General features: G+C 34.6%; 2 long non-coding RNA genes across 2 annotated transcripts; both read right to left on the bottom strand.

Moving 5' to 3' along the window:
- Positions 1–1798: 1798 nt before the first annotated feature.
- LOC110800934 (uncharacterized) lies at positions 1799–15357 on the bottom strand. The gene is made up of 3 exons (XR_002536796.2): positions 14549–15357; positions 13203–13295; positions 1799–2028 (listed from the first exon to the last, which is right to left on the bottom strand). It is a non-coding gene; the product is annotated as an uncharacterized lncRNA (long non-coding RNA).
- Positions 15358–17853: 2496 nt separating this feature from the next.
- LOC110800936 (uncharacterized) lies at positions 17854–20478 on the bottom strand. The gene is made up of 4 exons (XR_002536797.2): positions 20336–20478; positions 20044–20089; positions 18563–18664; positions 17854–18474 (listed from the first exon to the last, which is right to left on the bottom strand). It is a non-coding gene; the product is annotated as an uncharacterized lncRNA (long non-coding RNA).
- Between the last annotated feature and the right edge of the window lie 3407 nt (positions 20479–23885).

Here is a 23885-nt window from a genome sequence, read left to right as displayed (position 1 = left end):
TGAATGATAGGTCTCAACTCTGCAAGTCTGTGTTGTGTATGTGAAGAAGAGGTTTTCCCTCTGTTTTAACCAATTGGACCAAAGTTGACTCAGTTGACTTTTCTGACTATTAGAATTTTTTTAGTTAACAGAAGGAGTATATTTAAAAGCCGACCGAGTTTATAAACGAGCACAAATATTAACCAAGTTCATAGCCGAGCGAGTTTATAAACGAGCACAAATACTAACCAAGTTTTAAATGGGACTCAAATTTAATGGATCTCATAAACAAAGACAAATAATCCTTGGCTAATGAACGAACACAACATAATCGAGTTCGTGTTGACAAAATAAGCGAGTTTATAAACGAACTCGAAATGAAACAAGTTATTGTCATAAACTAAGCATTACCATTACTGAATAATTAGAGTACAACTAATGTCAAGTACATTACTTTCCATCCAATTTCCATCTCCATTGTCCGATTTAATCTAGAGGAACTTCATTACAAACTTCAACACACAACAAACAACTAATCCTACAAAAAACCAGAATACGTAATTGGAAAATTCATGTCCCCTCCCCCCATCCTGTGTCCCCTTAATTCCAGCCTGTCCATTGCATTTCCTTTCAAGCTTCTCATTTGCAGCAACAAGAATGGCTTTGTCATCCTCCAACTTCTGGAATTCGGTCATCTTGATCCTCAACTCTATTTTCAACAGTCTCTTCTCCATCACCAATTCATTCGTCACAACCCTTTGCCACTTCACAACATCAGGATCAACCCAATGAAACCAACCACATCCTTTCCTACCAGTACGAACATCAGAGAACTTACGAGTCCGAAATTTTCTCCGTGGGTTATCAGTTGTCCACGATGTCAACATCTTGGATGGAATGCCACAAAAACATTTTTTGGAGCAGAAGGAGTGTATTAGCCGATTTTTTAAGGTGCTTTTAATTAAAGGCTAGTTATATTTTATTAGCTTAATTAGCTTAATTACATTTAAAACAATTTTAATAAAAGATAAGTGCTTTTAATAAATAATGGTATTTATGTTTTTAGGATGACACTAATAAATAAATAAATAAATAAATAAATAAATAGCTGATTTTTATTTAGTAAAACAAAATTATAGCATGGGCAACAACAACGAGCAAGACATCCAACAAAACAACAGAAGCAGCAACACAGCAGCAGCTACAGGTTTGTGCGCGCGCACAGACCTCCTTGTGTGCACGCACAAAATGCCTCAAAACCTTGCAGGAACTTTAATCTCTTTTTGTGCGCACGCAGCTGAAAAATCCATGGGTACGCAGAGATGGGTGCACGAAAATTAATGAAGGCTCGTGAATTGCACGTGATGATGGTGGTGCTAGTCCGTTAGATTTCCGCCGTACTGTTCGAATTTGAGTGGTCATGGTCTGATGATGGGCGTCGACGGTGATGATGAATGATGCTTCACTACTACATAAAAGGGCAAATGCAACGCCAAAATCCGTTGCATTAGGGCCTGATTGCTGACGCATTAGACCTAATGCAACGACAACAGACCGTTACATCCACTGGCGTTGCATTAGGCCTAATGCAACGAGTGGAAGACCTGATGCAACGGTTATTATCTGCCGTTGTAATGGGGTATTGGCTAATGCAACGGTCAAGTTGCAACCATATAAAGAGCTATTACAACGCCTTGAATCTAATGCGATGGCTATAATTCTCTACGTATTATCTATTAATATATACGAAGCATATTATTTATTTAATTAGAAATGCAAATTAAAAATAAGTAAAATAACCATATAAATCTCATTAGGATTATAGGTAAGGAATTTCATTGATATAGAGAAACTCAAGGGTATGTACATCGTTTCCTTTAAGGAAATTACAAGATCAAACATCACCATTAAATTAACTAATATAAAATCTACCAAAGCTGAACTATGGTTCCCAAAAACTAAATTTCAACATTAGTTTGGACTGACATCAGCGCCATGTACAGCAACAACCAAGCTTCTGAAGTCGATTAGAGGTCGTACGTCACGCACCTAAAATTATAAACATTAAAATATTATTAGCTAAATATTGCAGGTAAATACTATATATCTACATGTTAGGCAGGCAATCCATTAAAGTACGATCACACAACTTCAATTCCAACCACAAGCTTCTAACACAACAAGAGTAAGCTTGGAGAAACAAATTCATGATCAAGGTTCCTTAAAATGTAGCATTTACCAAACAACAAAAGATAATAGTGAAGGAAATAATGCCCTTGGTCCAAGTATGCATTCTATGTTAAGTCTAATAAATGCGGTTCAGTATTAATTAACAAGTTAATAATTCAGTGAGATCAAGTGAGCTGAATGCCTAGCTAGAGGCCGCTTCAGTTCAAGTGGAATTAATAATATTAATCCACAGCTTACTCTTGACTGAACCCGTAGGGTCACACAAATAGTACGTAAACGGATCAAGTATTTAATGGCATTAGATACTCCATCTATGGATATTCGGAATCGACGGATCTTGGTTTCAGTGGGAGCTGAGATCGTCACAGGCAAGAAATGAATAATCCGGAAACGATGATATTGCCGGAAACGGAAATATGGATCGTATCGGAAATATAAATATTATCCAAGTCGTAGATGTTGCCGGAAACGGAAACATGGTACGTATCGGAAAATATTATCGGAAATGGAAATATTACCAGAATCGGAAATATTGCCGGAAACGGAAATATTGTCAGAATCGGAAATATTATCGGAATCGGAAAATAATTCCGGAAACGGAAATATTAAATATTTGTTCGAAACGGAAATTGATTCCGGAATCGGAAATATTAAATATTGTTCGTATCGGAAATGAATTCCGGAACCGGGAATTTAATCGGAAGCGTATCGTACGAATTAGCATCGGACGAGGCCTGCCGGACGAAGGCCCAGCACGAAGTCGGGCCATCGCCCAGCAAGCCAAACGCGCGCCCAGCCAAGGCAGCGCCCAGGCCCACCGCAAGGCAGGCCCAGTGCGCGCCTAAGGCCATGGGCCTCGCTGCGTGGGCTGCTGCTCGCACGCACGCATGGGCGGCCCTCGTGGCTGCCGTGTGTGTGTGTGAGTTTGTGTTCATGCACGATTCCTAAAACTATTAGAATTAGTATATGATTAAATTCCTATTCCTAAAAGGATAAATTAATTAATTAGAGTTCGTATAGGATTCTAAGTTTAATTAATTCGTATCCTACTAGGATTCCAATTCCCTTTCCATAACTCTATAAATACGTGCCTAGGGTCACATATTTTCAGAGATTAATTCAAGTATTCAAAGTGAGTTTTAAGAGAAAAATTCTGCCACATTCCTTGCTCAATAGTGCCGAAAATTCTAGTACCTTAAGGGCGATTCTAGTTGGTCAATCTTAAGGCGGATCCGGACGTGTTGTGGACTATCTACGGAGGGACGACACTTGGAGTCCTAAAGACTTGTTCTTGTTCGGTTCGGGCGCAGCTAGGGAAGGCACCCAACAAAGAGTATGCATCTAAATTATGCTATATGATTATGTGTAAATAATATGTATTCCTGGCTTAATGGTTGTTTCCGCATGATTTATGTATTGTCATATGTATCATAACCTAACAGTGGTATCACGAGCCCCTTATTATTTTCATAATCTAAATTGCATGAACATGGTTAAATATTACAAATTTGCAAGAATTAAAAGGGGTGATTAATTTTCGTAATTGTTAATTAATTGCAAATTGCGTTTATTTAATTATACGTACGCAGTTTTTCGGCAGTTTCTTCGTTACTCATCCAAATCGAGTGATTTTTGTGTCAATTCCGCATGTAAAAGGCATTCTAAAATTTTGACAAAATTAGTATTTTTCTGCCGAACCCAGAATTCTCAAATTCGAAGCCTAACTATGACTTTTCGAAGGTTTTAGTTTTTCGAATGCAAAATTTCGTAAATTTAAGATGTTAAATTAAATATTTGCGATTCTTGTTGATAAATCTTGAATTTTTGATTGACCTACTGTATATGTTTAACAAGTTTGAATGCCTAGCCTTGTTAATTATGCAATCTAATTTGTAATTATGATTAATTTGTTGAAAATTAGAATAATTTAGAATTAATTTGATTTTCATAATTAATTATAATTTAATTAGATACCTATGATTAAAAACCACCATAAAAATTGTAAATTTATGATAAATTTTAAATTTTTATGACCTAGACTTGAATCCATGTTAATCGGAAATCAATTGAATAATAAATTTTCGATTTTTTCGCCCTAAAATTATGAAATTAATATTATTTATTAATTTGTCATTAATTTTAAATATAAATTTTAAATTTTTTATGCGATTCGTTCATATAACTTGCACGCACAAAGCAATGGACGCTTCGTGTTACCCTTAAGGGGTGTTGTATAGTGCGGGCATGCGACGACGAGCAAGGGAGCTCGTCGCCCGTGCGGCACGAATGCAATGAGCAAGGCATGGTGCACGAGCACAAGGCAGCAGCCCTGCCTTGTGTCGTGGGCCACGAGCTATGGACGAATGGGCATGGGCGAAAGGCGAGCCATGGCAGTCGCGTGTGGGCAGCAAGCGAGCTGCGCCACGACGCGCACTGCCTCGCGCAAGAGCGCGCAGCCTCGCGCGCAGCGAGCGCAAGCTCGCGTGCCACGAGCGCTGCGCCCAGCGTTGATCGCGCGCGATGGCTCGCGCGCACAGCGAGCGATGTCGCGCGCACAGCGAGCAATGGCTCGCGCGCACAGCGAGCGATGTCGCGCGCACAGCGAGCGATGTCGCGCGCACAGCGAGCAATCGCTCGCGCGCGCAGCGAGCAATGGCTCGCGCGCACAGCGAGCGATGTCGCGCGCACAACGAGCAATGGCTCGCGCGCACAGCGAGCAATGGCTCGCGCGCACAGCGAGCAATGGCTCGCGCGCACAGCGAGCGATGGAGCGCGCGCAGCGAGCACCAAAGCGTGCGATGGCTTGCGATGGTAGATGCAGCAGCTATGCGACGAGCGCATGGGCTGCGCGCACATGGCCAGCGATGGCTGTGTGCGTGCGGCCCATGGGCGTGCGATGCGTAGGGTGTTTGCGTTACGATTAGATCGTTTTGAATGTTTAATTTGAAATTTTTCAGTTTACGTAATTTTAATTAATTTTAAAATTAATAATTTAAATTATTTTCTAGGATTTTAATTTTGAATATTGTAATTATAATAAATTTTATTTATTCTAATTATTTTACTAAAATTAAAATCATGAATTAATTTAAATACGACTGAAATTAAATTAAACTTTTGGATTCAATTATAAATTTATATGAGCTTTAAATTTTAATTAAATTTGTATGTTTCCGGTTATACTTGAAATACATTTTTATGTTTAAAATTAGTAAAGCATATGATTTTATTGGTTTGAGTGGGAGCCCTTTTAGTCATAAAACTCTTGATTAGGTCTACAAATCCTTAAGGTTAAAACAACTTGATTAGAATTAATAAGGACTGAATAATTGGTAGATTATTGGTGCCCTTGATTAATTGCTGCAAATGTTTACGTGATGCATAATGTGTTTTACTAACCAGCTATGTGGGCCATTCATGATAATGAATGGGTGAATGGTATATATTGTATATGTACTGTTTTGCAGGTTATGAAGTGACTAGTATGGCCCAAATAGGATAGAAAATATGGTCTGCGTACCATTAATTTGAATGTAATTGGTCTAAAGTACCAAAGTCGTTTTTCAATTCAAATATGATCTGCGTACCATCAATAGTTGTAATTAGTTTTAATTATAGCTTATCCTATTTGAAGAAAATGGTGCCTCCCACGGAGATTTTCAAGACGGACTTTGAAGTTAAAGTTTCAAGATGAAGTCGGGCCATACTAGATCACATTTATCTTATGCATGTTTTAAGTTATTTATTGCTTTTAAATATGTCTTAAAATGCATGAGATCAAAAGCTTGATTATGTTGCATGATTAAGGATTTTATTTCACTTAAAATCTAACCAACATAGTAAGAGCCTTAAGTTCCAAACTTAAAAATTGAGTTAAAAGGTGCCATGCCAAAATATACACTTGCTTGGATATCTTTTACATCAATCTAGTAATAGTTTTCGCTCAGCGAGGTGTTACTTATTGGTTCTAAAGGGGCAAGGTACACAAATAATTGTGAGTACATGTTAGTTTTGGTGAAACTCAACGATATAAGTAAGGAGTCCTTTTATGTCGTGGCAAAATCGATAGGTTTACCTAATAAGTTCTTAGACGTACCTATCAACCAATAATAGTTTCTAGACTATTAGCAAAAGGCTTTTGCTTACCTAAGATGTTTTAAGATTAAGTCGACAAACTGTGCTTAGTTCTTCAATGATTTTAGGATCTTGGAATCATTTTATTCACACCTGCCGGAACAATAAAATCGAATAAAATGCTAATAACTTGTTTGAATTGCATGGTTGCTTTAATTTCAAGTTATTATTCATGATAAATGTTTAGACTTTGCATGCTTCAATGTATGTTTTAATTATTGTTTATAATTAAATATCTTGCACTGCAATAAATCCTTTTAGAAAGGTAACAGTAAATTTCCTCGATTGGTAATGAATCCAAGAACGATTCACGGAAATGAGAGAAAATGAGCAATTTAAAATGTACGTTTCTTTTAGCGACTTTTATGGTTGTTTTCGAACATCAAAGTCGAATGGCAAACCAATTGGTGCTTGTGAATTCAAAATACACTGTAGTTTTGAGATCATAAAGCATTGAGTTTAATACGCTCAGCTTTACCAATGGTTAACAACCTAATATCTTTGTCCATTTAATTCTCGAATGAGTCTAGTCCCTAGACATTCGAATGGATCGATGCTTAGAGAACTTTAGAAGCTTCTGGTAAGATCATCTAGTTGAAACTTAATATTCAACATAAATTAAATGGTAAGAACCTTGTTGGGGTGACATTGGACATGTCTAACAAAGTATAAAAGTCAACACTAAAGAATTCAATTCTTAAGACTATAAGAAAGGGTACAAGAAATAGGAAAACGAGGAACAAATGAAAGGAATTTACGATTCCGTTTCTACCTATAAGTTTATGTTTAAAGAGAAGTGACCTAGCAATCAAACTTCCTTGGTATCATATACCGCTTGAGGTTCTTACTTCGGTAATAACTCAAACAATGGAAGCTAGGATACACTAATGACCTACAAGTGGGAAATGAAGCATGACATTGCTACATTAATTGTAGGGTCATCTAAGTTTGTTTTAAGTCCTTTCAAAGGCTGGAACTTAATGGCTATTTTGTTCCATAATCAGCATACCTAAATTTCTGCTTCAAACACAGAAAGACTCACATTCAAGAAAAACAAAAACAATGTTTGTTTGTTTATTTGAATGAAATGGTCATTTACGGTTTGAGTCAATATGCTTGATTAAAACAAACAACTTTTTAAATAAAAACTTTACTAGGTTCAAATCAACCCCTTGATTTGAGTTACACTAATCTTTGGCATTGTTGCTTAGACCATATCAACAAGTTAACATTCAAAAGCTCTATTTTGATGGACTTTTGAAAGTTGATTGATTTCTAGATCATTTTAAGACAACTAGTCTTACTTGTTGAAAGTAACAAAAGATATGAACTATTGTTAGAACGCCTAGACAATAGAGTTCAAAGCTAAAGAAAGGTTTTATGACTTTATTATTTTACACAGATTTGAGTGAATATAGGTTTATTTACTCAATGTGATATAAGTTTGAATCTGTTTGGCTAGTTCAAAGATTCAGAAGTATAAATCCCACTTGGTAAGAAATCATAAAGATCTAGGTTAGATCATGTTGATGATTATTTGAGACCAAATATGATCATCAATGATTGTGTGTTGTAATTTCACAATCTAGGTCCATAAGATATGGCATATCTAAGTTGGAATGATCGAAGTCGATTAGTACTTGATTCGATCAATGATGAATCATAAAGACTTTTCCTATAATTTCTAAAACAAAATGCTCAACTACCACCAAACTAAACCAAATTCGTCAAAGCTATTGAAAAGTAATTTCAAAATATCTTTTCATAATATATCTAAAGAGTTCCTAAACTCAGTGGGAGCTTAGTGTTTGTTATTCAACAAACTAAGGCCCCAAGTATAGATATATGTTTCATTGTGATTTATTCAAATGAGACACAAGGGTATTGTTTCTACCACGAATTTTTGAGAACATAATATTTGTTTGCTCGAAATGATGTCCTTTTGGAGATTCGTTTCCAAAATGACAAGTGGGAGAAAATAGACCTCGAAAGTCTTCGAGGCGAACAACAAACATAAACGGACATTCCGGAGGCTTTTCGAAGTGCTTCAGAAAAATCGAACTTATTCTTTAAGGACTTTAGAAGTGGCTTTAAAGAATAGACATCTCTTAGAAGACTGTACAAGTGCTTCAAAGAGAATAGAATATTCAAAGGACTCTCAAAGTGCCTGTTGATATTCTATTGTTTGATGTTCTATACCCAAGTAGGCATAGAGTTTAAGTCACTGAAACTATGAGATTCTTCTATTAGATAGTGAAGAAACCTACAACTTGCAGTCAAACTATTATCATATAGATTAATGAGTTTGTGATCTGTAAGAAAGCTATGACGAAACCCAGATTCCCTAAAATGGTTAGAGGCCATATATAGACTCAAATGTTTTAAATGGTTAGAGGCCATAAAACATACTCAGTGTTTTGATGACAAAATTGAAATTTTGTTGATTTGTAAGAATAGTTTCACACCTATTGGTTGCAAATTGTTTTAAGGATAAAAACCATCAAACATGGAATTGTGTTCACACACAAAGCTAGATTAGTTGCTAAAAGGTTACAAGAAAATTCATGGCATGGATTGTGTTGAAACCTCATGCATAATCATAATGCTCAAGTCTATAAATCAAGCAATGATTGCATATTGGTACATATGGAAATTAGATGACAAAACGTATTCCTCAATCAAATGTTGGAAAAAACTATGTACATGGTATGTCATAGAATTTGTAGGATCCAAATAAATGCTTGAAAAGAATAGCTAGCTTATGAAATCTAAGTACATATTTAAGCAAGCAATTGGGAATTAGAAATGTATTTTAGTGAAGCTAATGAGTATTTTAGTTTCATAAAATGTACATGATTCTTATAGATATATAAGAAGTTTAGTGGGAGTACATAAAACTTAATTGGTCCTATGTGTATCACACACATATCTCTCTATTGTGAAATAACATTCAAATGCTAATGACTTAGATTTGAAATTATTCATCGATGATGGACCAAGGCGAAACTTAGTACATACTGGGTACTAAGATCTATTTACAAAGATCTTATAATATTGTTTTGGATTAAGTAATGGCATTTACTAAATCAAACACGAAATACTCCATTGGAGATATTCGACCCATGTGAATAAATCTAAGTAAAAGAATGTTTGAACTATGTATAAGCATTTACTAAGTTAACATCAAAAAATCTAATGAGATTCTTCACCTATATTATATGTCAAAGAATTTAGCTGGATTCAGTATCTACTGAAATTGAATGAGCTAAAGTTACATGAATAGAATTCAATTGGAAATTATTCTGCATGATATAATATGAGGATCGCCAAAAATGTATCGTATGACTTTAGGCATGACGAACATATACCAATCTCTATTGATCTAAGTGAAGATCAACTAGATTGAGATCAAGAATACTTATGGTACTTGAAAAGGTACATAGGAATAGTTCTTGATTCAAGGAAATAAAGATATGCTAAATATTGATGCTACACGCATAAACACTGGCAAAGGATCAAGCAAGGTCCCTTTGGAGTTAACCATTGGCAAGGACGAGCTATAGAGCATCGTGTTTTGAAATGGCAACATGGATTGGAGACCATGAGTTGTTGCGTGAGAAATTAAATATTAATTTCTATGTTCTAAGATACAGCTGGAAAGTCTTCCACATATCCGTGAACTGCTTGGATAAGTAAATCCAAACAAAGCATCACTAGCAACCTAGACAGTTGAAGTAAAAGTACTTATTGCCTAAGAAGCATTAAAACAGGGTTGTTTGTTTATGTTAAAGAGTTTCTTCACTGAACTTGGGTAGATCATATGTCTTCTGACTTGATGGTTCTTCATTGCAAGATGCGTAGAACTACTCTTGTAGCTAGAAGGAATAGATCACAAAATAAACACACTCAAAAGATCTTATCATCATATCTCGAAGAACATTCAATGAAAGGATATTAAGATTGGCAAAGCATGATAACTAAACCTATGCAACAAGTGAGAAACAACACTCACATTGTGGCACTGGAAATCAAGCATAGCTTTAAATTCCATGAACTGTTTTAAAGATGGGTTTGAGGCCCATGGTTATAAAACATTGGGGTTGAACATTTATCATATATGAAATGTGTTTTCATATTCCATTTAATCTTGGTTTAGTATTAAATGATGAGTCCCTTCAATATGACAATATATTCAAGATAGACTGTCAGGACCAGTCCTGTGACTAAGAAATGTCTATCAAGTGAACTTGAATGTCAAAGGTTGAAAATGGTCCCTAGTCGGAGTTTTCTATAAAATTGGACGCATAGAAAACGTTAGACGATTAGAATGCAAGATGACTTGTAGTTCTGTTTCTTGAACTATGTGGACATGGCAATGTCATAATCATTTGCATAGATACTTACTTTGGGAAGACTAGTATCGGACAAGACCTATGAAACTTTACTGTAAGAGATGAAAGTCTGTTATAAGTAAATTTCATTAAATTATTAGACACTAAATCCTCAATACCTGAGTGATTTGAGATTACTTGTTTGAGAACTGGTTGCTTTGACGTTGACCAACCGTCGCACCGTAAAAGGAGGCTATAAAGGCAACGGTCAGGTAATCACCTATCAAACGAAGTCTAATCTCAAGATCGCAAGATTGGGATTGTCCTCCCATAAATCGGGATGAGATGCTTAAAAGTTGTACAAGGCCACTCGGAGAGCTAGAAACTGTGAAATGCATGGCCGTGTTCGGATGAATCATAGGCTATGATTATCTGTTTATTTGATCAGTTGAACTCTGAAACCGAGGAACACCTCTGGACATAATAAGGATGACAACTCTTACCTTATGTTCAAGAGCAAACATCGAGCGACAAAGGAATTAGGAAATGCACACTTGTCCTTAGGGACAAGTGGGAGACTGAAAGAAATAATGCCCTTGGTCCAAGTATGCATTCTATGTTAAGTCTAATAAATGCGGTTCAGTATTAATTAACAAGTTAATAATTCAGTGAGATCAAGTGAGCTGAATGCCTAGCTAGAGGCCGCTTCAGTTCAAGTGGAATTAATAATATTAATCCACAGCTTACTCTTGACTGAACCCGTAGGGTCACACAAATAGTACGTAAACGGATCAAGTATTTAATGGCATTAGATACTCCATCTATGGATATTCGGAATCGACGGATCTTGGTTTCAGTGGGAGCTGAGATCGTCACAGGCAAGAAATGAATACTCCGGAAACGATGATATTGCCGGAAACGGAAATATGGATCGTATCGGAAATATAAATATTATCCAAGTCGTAGATGTTGCCGGAAACGGAAACATGGTACGTATCGGAAAATATTATCGGAAATGGAAATATTACCAGAATCGGAAATATTGCCGGAAACGGAAATATTGTCAGAATCGGAAATATTATCGGAATCGGAAAATAATTCCGGAAACGGAAATATTAAATATTTGTTCGAAACGGAAATTGATTCCGAAATCGGAAATATTAAATATTGTTCGTATCGGAAATGAATTCCGGAACCGGGAATTTAATCGGAAGCGTATCGTACGAATTAGCATCGGACGAGGCCTGCCGGACGAAGGCCCAGCACGAAGTCGGGCCATCGCCCAGCAAGCCAAACGCGCGCCCAGCCAAGGCAGCGCCCAGGCCCACCGCAAGGCAGGCCCAGCGCGCGCCTAAGGCCATGGGCCTCGCTGCGTGGGCGGCTGCTCGCACGCACGCATGGGCGGCCCTCGTGGCTGCCGTGTGTGTGTGAGTTTGTGTTCATGCACGATTCCTAAAACTATTAGAATTAGTATATGATTAAATTCCTATTCCTAAAAGGATAAATTAATTAATTAGAGTTCGTATAGGATTCTAAGTTTAATTAATTCGTATCCTACTAGGATTCCAATTCCCTTTCCATAACTCTATAAATACGTGCCTAGGGTCACATATTTTCAGAGATTAATTCAAGTATTCAAAGTGAGTTTTAAGAGAAAAATTCAGCCACATTCCTTGCTCAATAGTGCCGAAAATTCTAGTACCTTAAGGGCGATTCTAGTTGGTCAATCTTAAGGCGGATCCGGACGTGCTGTGGACTATCTACGGAGGGACGACACTTGGAGTCCTAAAGACTTGTTCTTGTTCGGTTCGGGCGCAGCTAGGGAAGGCACGCAACAAAGAGTATGCATCTAAATTATGCTATATGATTATGTGTAAATAATATGTATTCCTGGCTTAATGGTTGTTTCCGCATGATTTATGTATTGTCATATGTATCATAACCTAACAAATAGCGCCATAGAATCTACATGATATAAACAACAATAGACTCAAAGGAGAGTTTCATTGACAACAATATTGCTTGCAAATATGGCCACTAATATCCATATTGCCCTCCAATCTCGTCGGTCCCTTGGAAAGTACCTATTACCCCGTCCCTTATCCTTGGAGTACCACATTGCAGCAAATATATTGTATTTCATAATAGGAGAACAAAGCAATCTTCAGTATATTTTCTAACTATTAAGAGTACAAGTATGTAATACGAACTTTGAAAGACCATTATAGCGACTCAATTCTTATTTTAAAATTTCCTAGGATTCAAAGAGAAGAAAGTTAAGTATTTCAATAATCAAAAGACCAACAAAAACAACAACACTTAAGACTCTATCACTAAAAAAATCATCAAGTTTAGAAATTAAGTCAGACAAAAACTACAGAGTTTAAAATAAACAATCATGCCTTTATTTATTTTCATGGGTGCAAATAAACAACCATGTCTTTGCAGTTTGCACTATTTTTGTCATAATATGTAAGATTTGGAATTAAACAAAAAGCCACATGCAATATTTCACAATACCAACTCTAAGAATAATACGAGAAAAAAAAATAGGAGCAGATTGTGAACCTTCCAGTTTGTTGTGCTACTCTTTAAATCACAAGGACATGATTATCCATTCCCATCTATCCCCAACTGCACCTAAAAGTTTATTTCATGAATCTGCAGTGTGATGAAGGTTTTAACAACATTTAAAAGCAATACACTAAAAGCACAATCAAACTGCAACTATAATCTGGTAAAATAGGATACTTGCCTCAGAAGCAGCTATATATCAACTACAATCTGATTATCATCCAATGTGGAGCTATTCACGCAATGTGAACTACAATCTGATTATCATCCAATCAGAAGTAGATATGCACACAATGTGGAGTTCAACAAAAATCTTAACCACATACGGAACAAGTGCAATGGAATTTGGAAATTTTCTCCATGTGCATATGAAACCATTGCAACACTAATGATATAGAAGAAACTGCACATCAACCACAAAGAAAACCAGTCCCTTGACAGGGATACTATAAGGCTAGTAACCAGGCTATAGGCATACCATAAAAAGGCAAACATTCTAGGCTTGAAAAATATATTAAATAGAAGGTCCTTCATCTCCCCTGTTTTAAGGTAGAGGCTAAATACACCTTGGAAGTTTATGCAAATATTCTTAAGGTAAATTTGTACAAGAAAGACCCGTCGAAAAGACAATGAATTTTGCTAGTAAAATAGGAACTTAAAGCTTTAGTAAGCTGTCAATTCTTCGAGAAATCGTCATTAGCTAACCATAATTCACAAAGCAATTGGTTTAATTCAGAGAAGTAGCAAGCTAACGTATATGGAAAAATGGGGAAAAGAGACACTCTAGGTGGGAAACTAATCCCAAATCTTCTATAAAACTCTAAAATTTCAAACAAAGGATTCCACTTCTTTTTTTTAATCAAATGAAAGCACAAAAACAAATTTTCGAACATCAAGTCAAACCCCAAGCAGTTAACACCAACAATATGTCATTCAAAGAATCTAAAAAGGCATCAAAGCTTGCTAATCAATGAATAAAAAAACAATAAAACCTGTGATCAATTCAAAACCAAAGATATCCAAGCATCAAACAGTCACACGAGTTGCCAAAATAAACTAGAATATCCCAAAAAAAACACTCAAGAAACCACAACAAATATCTAGGTTACATCAATAACGTACATTGAACAAAACACATAACTCATAAATCTGGAATTTTAAAATTATATAGAACATGAATTACAGAATGTGAAACCCTAGATTGAGAAGAAAAAAAAAAAAAGGAAACAACCGCAATTGATTTGTTACGGAGTATAAAACCAATTACAAAGAATATCAAGCCTATTTGTTCTATTAAGTGATAAAAGCAACTAACTAATTGTGAAAAAAGAACAACAAACCTTCCATTTTAATTGACCTCCGAATAGAGGAAAAGATGAAATAGAGATAGGTAAATCTCTGAAAAACTTTATCTTTCCGTAGCAGTTTGCGAAAATTAGGAATTTCAATGACAGTCTTCCAATACCCTAATTAGAGAGTGAGAGATATGAAAGGGAAGAAAGAGAGGAGAATGACGGAAAAAACAAGCATACGCGTGAGTTTTCATGTTTTATTTTTATTTTTGTTTAGTGAATAAAAAAAGGCATGCATTGGAGGCCCTAACACGACGGCTATTCCAAAACCGTTACATTAGCGTTACTTATTTCAACGAATCAGATGAAGCCGTTGTAGTAGCTTTTAAGACGTTGCGTTAGATAGACCTATTACAACGACACGTTTTTACCGTTGTATTAGCCACTCTTTTGTCGTTGCATTAGTTCGAAAATGTAGTAGTGCTTGGTGATGGACGGTGTTGATTGAAGATGATGATGTTGATCGACGAATGACGATGATTGATGATGATCAGCAACGGATAATGGGCGACGAAGATGATTGATGACGAATGGTGGTGATTGCTAATGATGTTGATCAACGACATTGATAATCGTTGATGGTGAATTTCAGGAACATCGCAACAATACGGAAGAGGGAAGGAAATATTGGGGCTAGGGGTCTGATGGTTTTCAGTTTTGGGTTTTTGTTGTTTATTTGTTTTTCATTTTTTTCTCTTCTTTTTAATTCTTTTTCCTTTGTTTTTTTGTTTTCCTTTCCTTTTCCCTTTACTCACTTTCTTTTTATTCTTTTTAAGAGGGGGTATAAATAGACTCTTACTCCCATTTTGTAAGGGGAGACTCATTACCATGTAAATAATCAGATTAGGGTTTAGGCTTTTTCATTAGCTTAGTTTCTAAGAGAGAGAAAATGAGGAAAAATCAATGAAAATTTTGGGCTTTTCAATTTCAAGGGGTGACAACTTATTTTGAAGATCAACCATCAATCAATGAACATTTATTACTCCTCTCTCTTCATTTATTGCTTATTTTTTCTTCATTTATTGCTTTTATTAGTTTAATTTTTTTGTTTAGTTTAACTATTCATGTTTAGATTATTGGTTATTATTGTTTAGTATCATGTTTTAGTTGTTAATTTCTTTAAATTTCCTACTTTTATGTTTATGGAGTAGTTTATTGGTTAGGGTTTGGGTGAAAACTCAACCATGATTGATTTGGGGACTTGAGTTCAAAATTAGAGATTTTGCATGATTAAATTATTCCATGTGTGAGTGTACTCAAGCTTTGTTGCATATAGTAGCATTGAAATTGGGGTAGTCGGTCTTGAAAAATCAAGGGATTGTGACCTTGTGTTGAATATTTGTTGGTTGATGTTTAATTTACCTAGGAATGATAGAGTGTAGGATGAGAGTCTGAATTTCGTTATCCTAAGAAAGGATTCGCCCCGGGAGATGATTGAAGTCCATAATTAAACCAACATTTCATTCATGTAGTGTTTATGCATTATCGTCCCTAGTTTTGATCCTCCTATGCTTGTATCGTGATTCGTAGGCGTTTGATCCCCATTCCCTAACTCGTTTATCTTTAATAGTTAGTTTAGTTTATTTAGTTTTATTCAATTAGCGATTTTTCTAAAACCCCATTCTGATCGACCTAGCTTATCGATTGATTAGCATAAACTAGTGCACCTTAGTCCTTGTGGATTTCGACCCTTACTTATCGCTTTGCTTGTGTTTAGTGATTAGTTTAAGTAGGAGAGACTAGTAACAACCTAGTTTTCCCCCGATCACCCAAGAACCTAAGTTAATGGTTAAAAAAAACGTCACTTATCATCTACTTACCTCTCACTATGTTAATGGTTAATATTGTAAAACTTTATATTTTATTAATTAACTAATTTTACCTTCAAAAAAATAATATTGTAATACTTTATATAAATGTAAGATTTTTTAGATTTTTGCTGGATTTTATATTTTTAATAATAATTAAATTATCAGTTTTTTAAACTTTGTTTCAGTCATTCTACAGTTCAAATATTACTATCGTTACTATTGTGGATGGAGGGGTAGGGATGAGAATTGTAGGCGAGTACAAGTGCGAAAGGTCCGCCACACCTCAAAGTCATCCCTAACTGAATATAAAGTAAATGGTGTAAATAGGTATTATTTGATCGGGTAATGAGGTTGATTGGACGAATGAGCGAGTAATAAGTGGGTACTCCTATCGATGTGAAAGGTGGATGATATAACTTTATGCTTGATACAAGTGGTGAATGTGAATGGGAATGGAAATAATTTTATCTATGTACCCTTATTTGTTTTAATTGTTTTAGTAAATAAGACACCGAATGAACAATAACAAATTTATCTATCATTCATTTTAATTTGGAGAATATCTATAAGCTCTTTTTGATGATAGTTGTGTACCATATTTCATATAAATTTTATATTTATATTATAAATCGTGCATCGCACGGGTACTATACTAGTTTATATCTCTAATTGTACATCAGCAAAAAAATATAAAATTTGATCACTACAAAATAAAGTCATTTTAGCAACACTTCAAATTTGTTGCTATTTTGAAGAAATCCGTTTCCAAGTCTAGTTAGCAACGGATTGGAAACGAAAAATAATGGTTACTAAAACGCTGGTTGCCATATGATACTAGCAACTAAATCCCAAAATATTTTGTTGTAATTTTGCATCCATGAAATATGGTTTCCATATTGGTTACCATGTGTGGGAATACGTTGCCAACCCTACCAACGGATTATTTACTTTCGTTGCTATTTTTAGCAACGAACTAATAAAAAATGGTTTCCACAACTAGCAACAACTTATTAACATTGGTTGCTAAAAATAACAACAAATTAATAACATTAGTTGCTAAAAAAAGGGCAACGAATATTTGTTTTAGTTTATAGTAGGAGAAACAAATTATTTATTTGGTTGCTAATAGTAGCAACAAATTATTTATTTTTTGTTGCCAACAATGGAAACAAATTATTTATTTGGTTGCTAACATTAGCTACAAATTTTTTATTTATGTTGCCAATAATGGCAACCAATTATTTATTTGGTTTCTAGCATTAGCTACAGATTTTTTATTTATGTCGTAAATAATGGCAACGCATCATTTCTTTAAGTTGCTAATAATTGATATTAAACTAGCAACAAAATTTGCACTGGATATGTTGTTGGTTGCCAAACCTAGCAACAAAACATTTTTCCATTGCTTTATTTACGGCTCTGTTTTCAAATTCTAAAATAAATTTAAATCAAATTTATTGATGCGATAATTACAACAACGAATAAATAATAAAAACTTCCATTAAAAGATCAATTCAAAGCCTACAAAAGAAGTTTCATCCCAACAAAATTGCATATATATGCAATATATAACCTATAATCCACCTAAATATGAGAGTTACCTGCTTTCACTAGGGAAACAAAAAATCTGCGCTAAACTAATTGTCCAAATGTTTTCAATCAAGCTAAAAATACGATAATCAACATTCAAGATTGGCGCAAAATGGCATTTTCAGTTAGGAAAAGAATCTGAGCTTGCATAGCCTTCAAAGCATCTGTTGTTTCTTTAAGCTGTCTTGTTGTATCATCAAGCTTTTTTTCTGTTTCATTGAGCTTTGTTGTTGTTTCAACTAAGACTACCTTTGTTTCTTCAATCTCCTTCGCTTGTTCCAAATTTTTCGAAGAGAGTTGTTCAACATTACTTGTCAAACTAGTCACTAGCTCATTCCGCACTTTCTTTAAACTTAAGTCGTTGTTTGGTTTCACATAAAAGTTGTCAACAGCATTTCCAAGACCATACACTCTCCCACTCTTCCATCCACATAAGGCTTCCAAAAATAACTCGTTCTCTGTTTTAGGATTCTCGTCCTCCAAGTTGGTAGATTTCTTGCTTTGAAAATCAGCCTGCCAAAAAGGTGAAAATATGTGATTAAGACTTATCATTTTCTAGCACAAAGGCATATGTGCATTAAATTATATAGGTAGGACTCACCCAAAGTTTTCGTGACGTCTCGTCCACGAATTCACCATTCTCTTTAGCATGGCCTTTGTAATACACCTCGGATGGGGTAGGCGGACGCAACAACTTTTTCTCCTGGTTATTTCAAGAAAATCATATAAATATACATGTTTTTCAGGAAGTTGATTTGTCAATTTGACAATCATCTCAAATTGTAGTCATATATCTTATATGAAACAGGAACGAAAAGAATTGATGAATTTGACAATTATCTTATATGAAACAGGAAAGAATTGATGAATTTGACAATGATCTTATATGAAACATCTTATATGGAACAGGAAATAATAGAATTGATGAATTTGTCAATTTGACAATCATCTCAAATTGTAGTTAAATGACTGGTAGCAACTGGCAGGAATCTACCAACTTGATGCAGGAATCTACTATGATCGTAGTATCATATATCTGTGTTTCATCCTTAAATTTTTGTAGGTTCGTAGCCTTTCTTTTCCTATCTGTTGAGTGAGTGAGTCATTCAGTTGATGCAATTGTCTGATAGTGTGGATTATGTGAGGCTCAATTGTCTAGAATTAGAATATATAACTGATGCATTTTGGTAAGGCTCAATTGTCTAGAATTAGAATGTATAACTGATGCATTTTGCTCATTCAGGTTAAAAATTAAACAATCTTCAGAGGGCACACAAGAATGAGCAAAACGCATCATTCTCCAATTAGTGTGGGAAATTGTAACTCAATTTTTTTTGGTTCAGAGTGGCCAGTGAACTCATATATTTCAAATAATGCCTTCTTGCATCATGTTCATACTGTATTTTTTGTTATGCAACTCCTCTCACTTGTACTAAATCATTTGGACTTTTGTTTTGGGTTACTATTTCTACTATACAGCCTCCTGAAGGATGGAAAAGTGGTGTTGTATTTGTAAGCAAAGAAATGATCAAAGAACACTGTCCTGCACCTGCATCAGATGTTGGTACATACTAAATTCCTAGCTTATTCCCTCCCGAACCTCTATCAATGACTGCAACTTGGTGTAATAAACCAAAATCATGAATTTTACAGATCTTGAGGTGCAGCCCTCCGCCTATGAACAAACCAAAATCGAAATTTCCCAGCAACTCCAAGCACTGCTTCCTTAACCTTCTCATATGGGCATACTGAACCCCGGCATACTGATAACACTTTATCACATCACTCTAGAGGGCTTTCTCATCAACTAAAACTAACCAAATCCTCATCAACTAAAACTAACCAAACACTAAAGCCAACCACATTTTTTTAAAAAAAATTATGCATTGCTCAAGATCACCTTTTATGATTTTCAATTACCAAATTTTTACCATTTATTTAACCCACCCATTAACACTGATTCAACCACTCAATTCAGGAAATCAATTGAAAAAAAAAACAGAGGAAGACTCTAAATAACTGAACTTGAATAAATAAAGATAACTTAATCAAATTTTAACAATTAAGGATAAGAATAAGTACCTGGAAACACACAATTAGGAAAGCAAGAGTAGCCGAAATCCGTTATCTATGCCGCCCGACGATGACAATGAAAAAAAATGGGAAATTAGTTATTTAAAAATTGAGATAAATTAAACTCTTTTACAGGTTTCTATCCAAAATCATTTGAGTTTAATCAATTCGAATATCCCTTTCCTAATTAATTTCAATCAAGAATCAATTCGTTCAATCAATTAAAACCTAAAATTTAAAATTTAAAAACGGGATGAGCTACAGGAAGATAATTTAATTATTATTGTAATATAAAGCGTACCTTATTGAGCCCGGTGCCAGAAGATGAGCGCCGACGTGAGAGAACGGGATGAGGAAGGAGAAGGCGGGGAGGTGCAGGGGAGGAGCGGGGAGTGTGAGAAAGGAGGTGGGATCGTGGGAAAGCTCTCCTAGGGCTTTGTGCAAGTTAGTTATTTCCTTTTCTATTTCATTGGAGTTTAATTTTTTTAATAAATTTGGTGTATAGGCGCCAATGTTTTGGTAATCCCGCCAAAATTAAAACTAGCTAAAAAGTTATATCTTTAAAATTATTTAAAAATAGATGGTAAATAAATTTTTTTCAATTACAATAATAAAAGGATGGTAATAATTATAAGTTATACAAGTAAAATTTATTTTTCAATCACTAAAAATTAGTTTTCAACCATTAAAAATTAGTTTTAATAACAAAAAAAGAATATTGTCAAAATTAATAATTTTATAAAGTGGCTACCTACGTTCAAAATATTATTAAAAACAAGTTTGCATAAATTCAAGTGAGTAATCGTTTGAAAAGATAGGTAAGACTAAGTTTCACAAATAATATTTGAATTTCCATGTTTGAGATATTTGAATTTCATTTGTAAATATTGGTCACTATGGAAAAAAAAATCAAAAAATCAATACGATGAATCATAATATTTTACATATAATTACTACAGTTTTATATAGTGTTTTGTTCACCTTACTAGTTAAGTTACATGGAGTATTGTACATCATAAATAATTTGCTAAAATTATATATAGTTATTACTCGGTTAACGTATATGTGTATAAATTTGATGTAGACATGGCTTGTTTTAGTTATAGTAATGAATTTTTACTTATTTCATGAAAAGTAAATTGGGATCGATAAGCTCTAGTAATTCTAGATAAGTCTGAGTAAGATAATTAATAAGGTGTGTGTTATATTCACCTTTTATGGACTTAAAATGCATAACCTATTGATCACAACTTATTAAGTTGTGATTGTACTTGGTCTAATATTAATCAAGCTCGAGAACAATTTACAATTTAACTACTCAAAGTAGAAACTGGTACTATTGCACGATAATTATAATAAGTTAAATGACATATACTCCTTACACTCTTAGATTCAATTCTCTACCGTTAAAAATTTAATACACTAAATCTAGATTTTCTACTTTGTTATCGTTTTTCCCCTACAACTATTTATGTTCGCTATCCGTATATTTTTCTATAAAGCTGCATAGTATGGAATATAGATATGTATAATTGATGTTTCTACACGATTATAGACTTTCTTTAATTTCTTACAAGTATTATTTAACCTTTATTTTATTTATTTTTATGATCACAAAAGAATATTACAGTCACCAAGATCATTTACACACGTTGACCTTTGAATTTGAGCATATAAGACTAGTCAAACTTAATGAAATAAACAACTCCTACTTTTAGGTAATTATCATAAAAATATTTTTAATCACCAATTTGCAATAGTAAAAAAACAAGTTTGATGTCATTCTAACAAATTGTAAGACCATGTTTGCCGTGACAATAAATCATATTGTCTATATATGTACGTTGTTGTTTTTGTATGTTGCTAAAATTGTTCGAATTGAATAACTTTTTAATTTTATCAACGAATTTACAACCAATAAAATTAAGATTTAAGGCCATTATATTAGCAGCAAACAATAAAGCATAAACTTGTTTCTAATGACAACAAAACAGAAATCACTTGCCATAGGTTGTTTTTTTTTTTTTTTGATAAATTTTCCTTCTATGCTTTTTTATTTATCAAAGCTGGAAAAAAAGACCAGCAAAACACCAAAAACAAGGAGAGAGTTGTCAAGACTAGAGAGGCAACCCTTCTAGGAAGGCTCCCCACCTAGAGAGAACAACCAAACAAACCTAAACCAATCTATTAGCTACCTTACATAGCTTGTGTACATTGAAAATTCTAATACAAACCATGTATTGTATTTGTCTAACAAGCTAGACCCTCAACAGTTTGTAGATTCTTCTTGAAAACTCTATTGTTTCTCTCTTTCCACAGATGGTAAACAGAAATAACTAGAGCCAATCTATAGAGTTGGTGTGTAGCATTGTTTTTGTTGAATTCACTGTTAACTCTTTGAAAATGGATTCAACGAACTTTTTGACCATAATGAAATGTCCATATGATTTAGCAACGAATTTTTACATAACGTGTTTCTAATGTAAACAAATATTTAAATCTTATTGTTTACACAAATTTTCTATTCTAGGAAAATAAGATAGAAAATAATGTAACAAAGTAATATTATTGATATTTGAATGTTTGGGTCCAATCTCTGTAATTGACAGTTTACAAGAAAATAAACTAAGTCCTCTGATTCTGTTTCGCAGCTGACGGTGACACGTGTATGACACCTGGATTTGGTTTTAGGGTGACAGTCGTTTGATGACGTCAACCTAAGTTTGAGTTTAGGGTGACAGTCGTCTGATGACGTCAACCTGAGTTTGATTTTAGGGTGACAGTCGTCTGATGATGTCAACCTGAGTTTGAGTTTGGCTAAGCAGTCGACACAAATTTGATGTGTTTATGGACTACTTTCAGAGAAAATTCCCAGAGAATTTATGGACTCTTGAGAATAATAATTTCTGATCCCCGCCACTGAAATAGAAGAGTAGTATTTATAGGAGATGAAAACTCCTTTACCGGACTTGATAGGTTGGGGCTCGGGCCCATTTTGTGACTTGAGAGTCTTTTAACCTGGTCCACGATTTGTTTATTCTGGGCTTACAGACCTAGCCCAAATATTTATGACCCAAATTGTATTTGATTAACTTGGGTATTTAATTTAGGTGGGCCAAAACAATTAAAATGGATTAATATTATGATATCGGTCCAAATTAATTAATTTAATTAATTTGTAATACACTATAAATTTTTAAGACTAATCTTCCTTTCTTCTATTTTGTACGTAGCAGGTCTTTATACACCCTTTGCTAATATAGACTGTAAGTAGGGGCGGATCTTTATTGTGGCTGGGGTGGGCCTGGTCCCCCCGGCCGGAAAATTTTGTAGTGTATTTTTAGTTCCGATCCCCTAAAATTTGTGTATAATTGTATAATTACATAGTATATTGCTTAATTTTTTTCTACCGGCCCCCCTCGTAAAACTGTTCAAGGTCCGCCACTATCTGTAAGCAAAGTTCCTTAAGCAGAATATCAATTGTTCGACTCGCAATTGGTAAGTAGTGTGCAACACCTTTGAAGTTCTTTCTTCGCTATTATCTTTTCGAAACCGATTCTGTAAAACAGACCCTATACTTCTATTTTCCGGCTGGGATTATATTCTGACTTTGTGATTTTTTTTTTTAGGCTTTATTTGGTTGGGTGGAACTGGAAGGAAAAGAAAAGAAAGAAAAGGAAAAATAATGTTTCCTGTATTTGGTACAAATAATTATATGGGAAGTGGAAGGAAAGGAAGGAAATTGGAAGGAAAACTCTTTTATAAAATTTTCAATTTCCTTTCCTCCCAAAATTGGAGGAATTTGGAAAGAAAGAGAAAATTAAAAGCTGTCATTTATATTTTCTTTCTCT

The sequence above is a fragment of the Spinacia oleracea genome, chromosome 5, assembly GCF_020520425.1.
Source record: "Spinacia oleracea cultivar Varoflay chromosome 5, BTI_SOV_V1, whole genome shotgun sequence".
Taxonomy (NCBI): domain Eukaryota; kingdom Viridiplantae; phylum Streptophyta; class Magnoliopsida; order Caryophyllales; family Amaranthaceae; genus Spinacia; species Spinacia oleracea.
The sequence above is the reverse complement of the archived record's forward strand: the minus strand, read 5'-3'. Positions and strand labels throughout refer to the sequence as shown.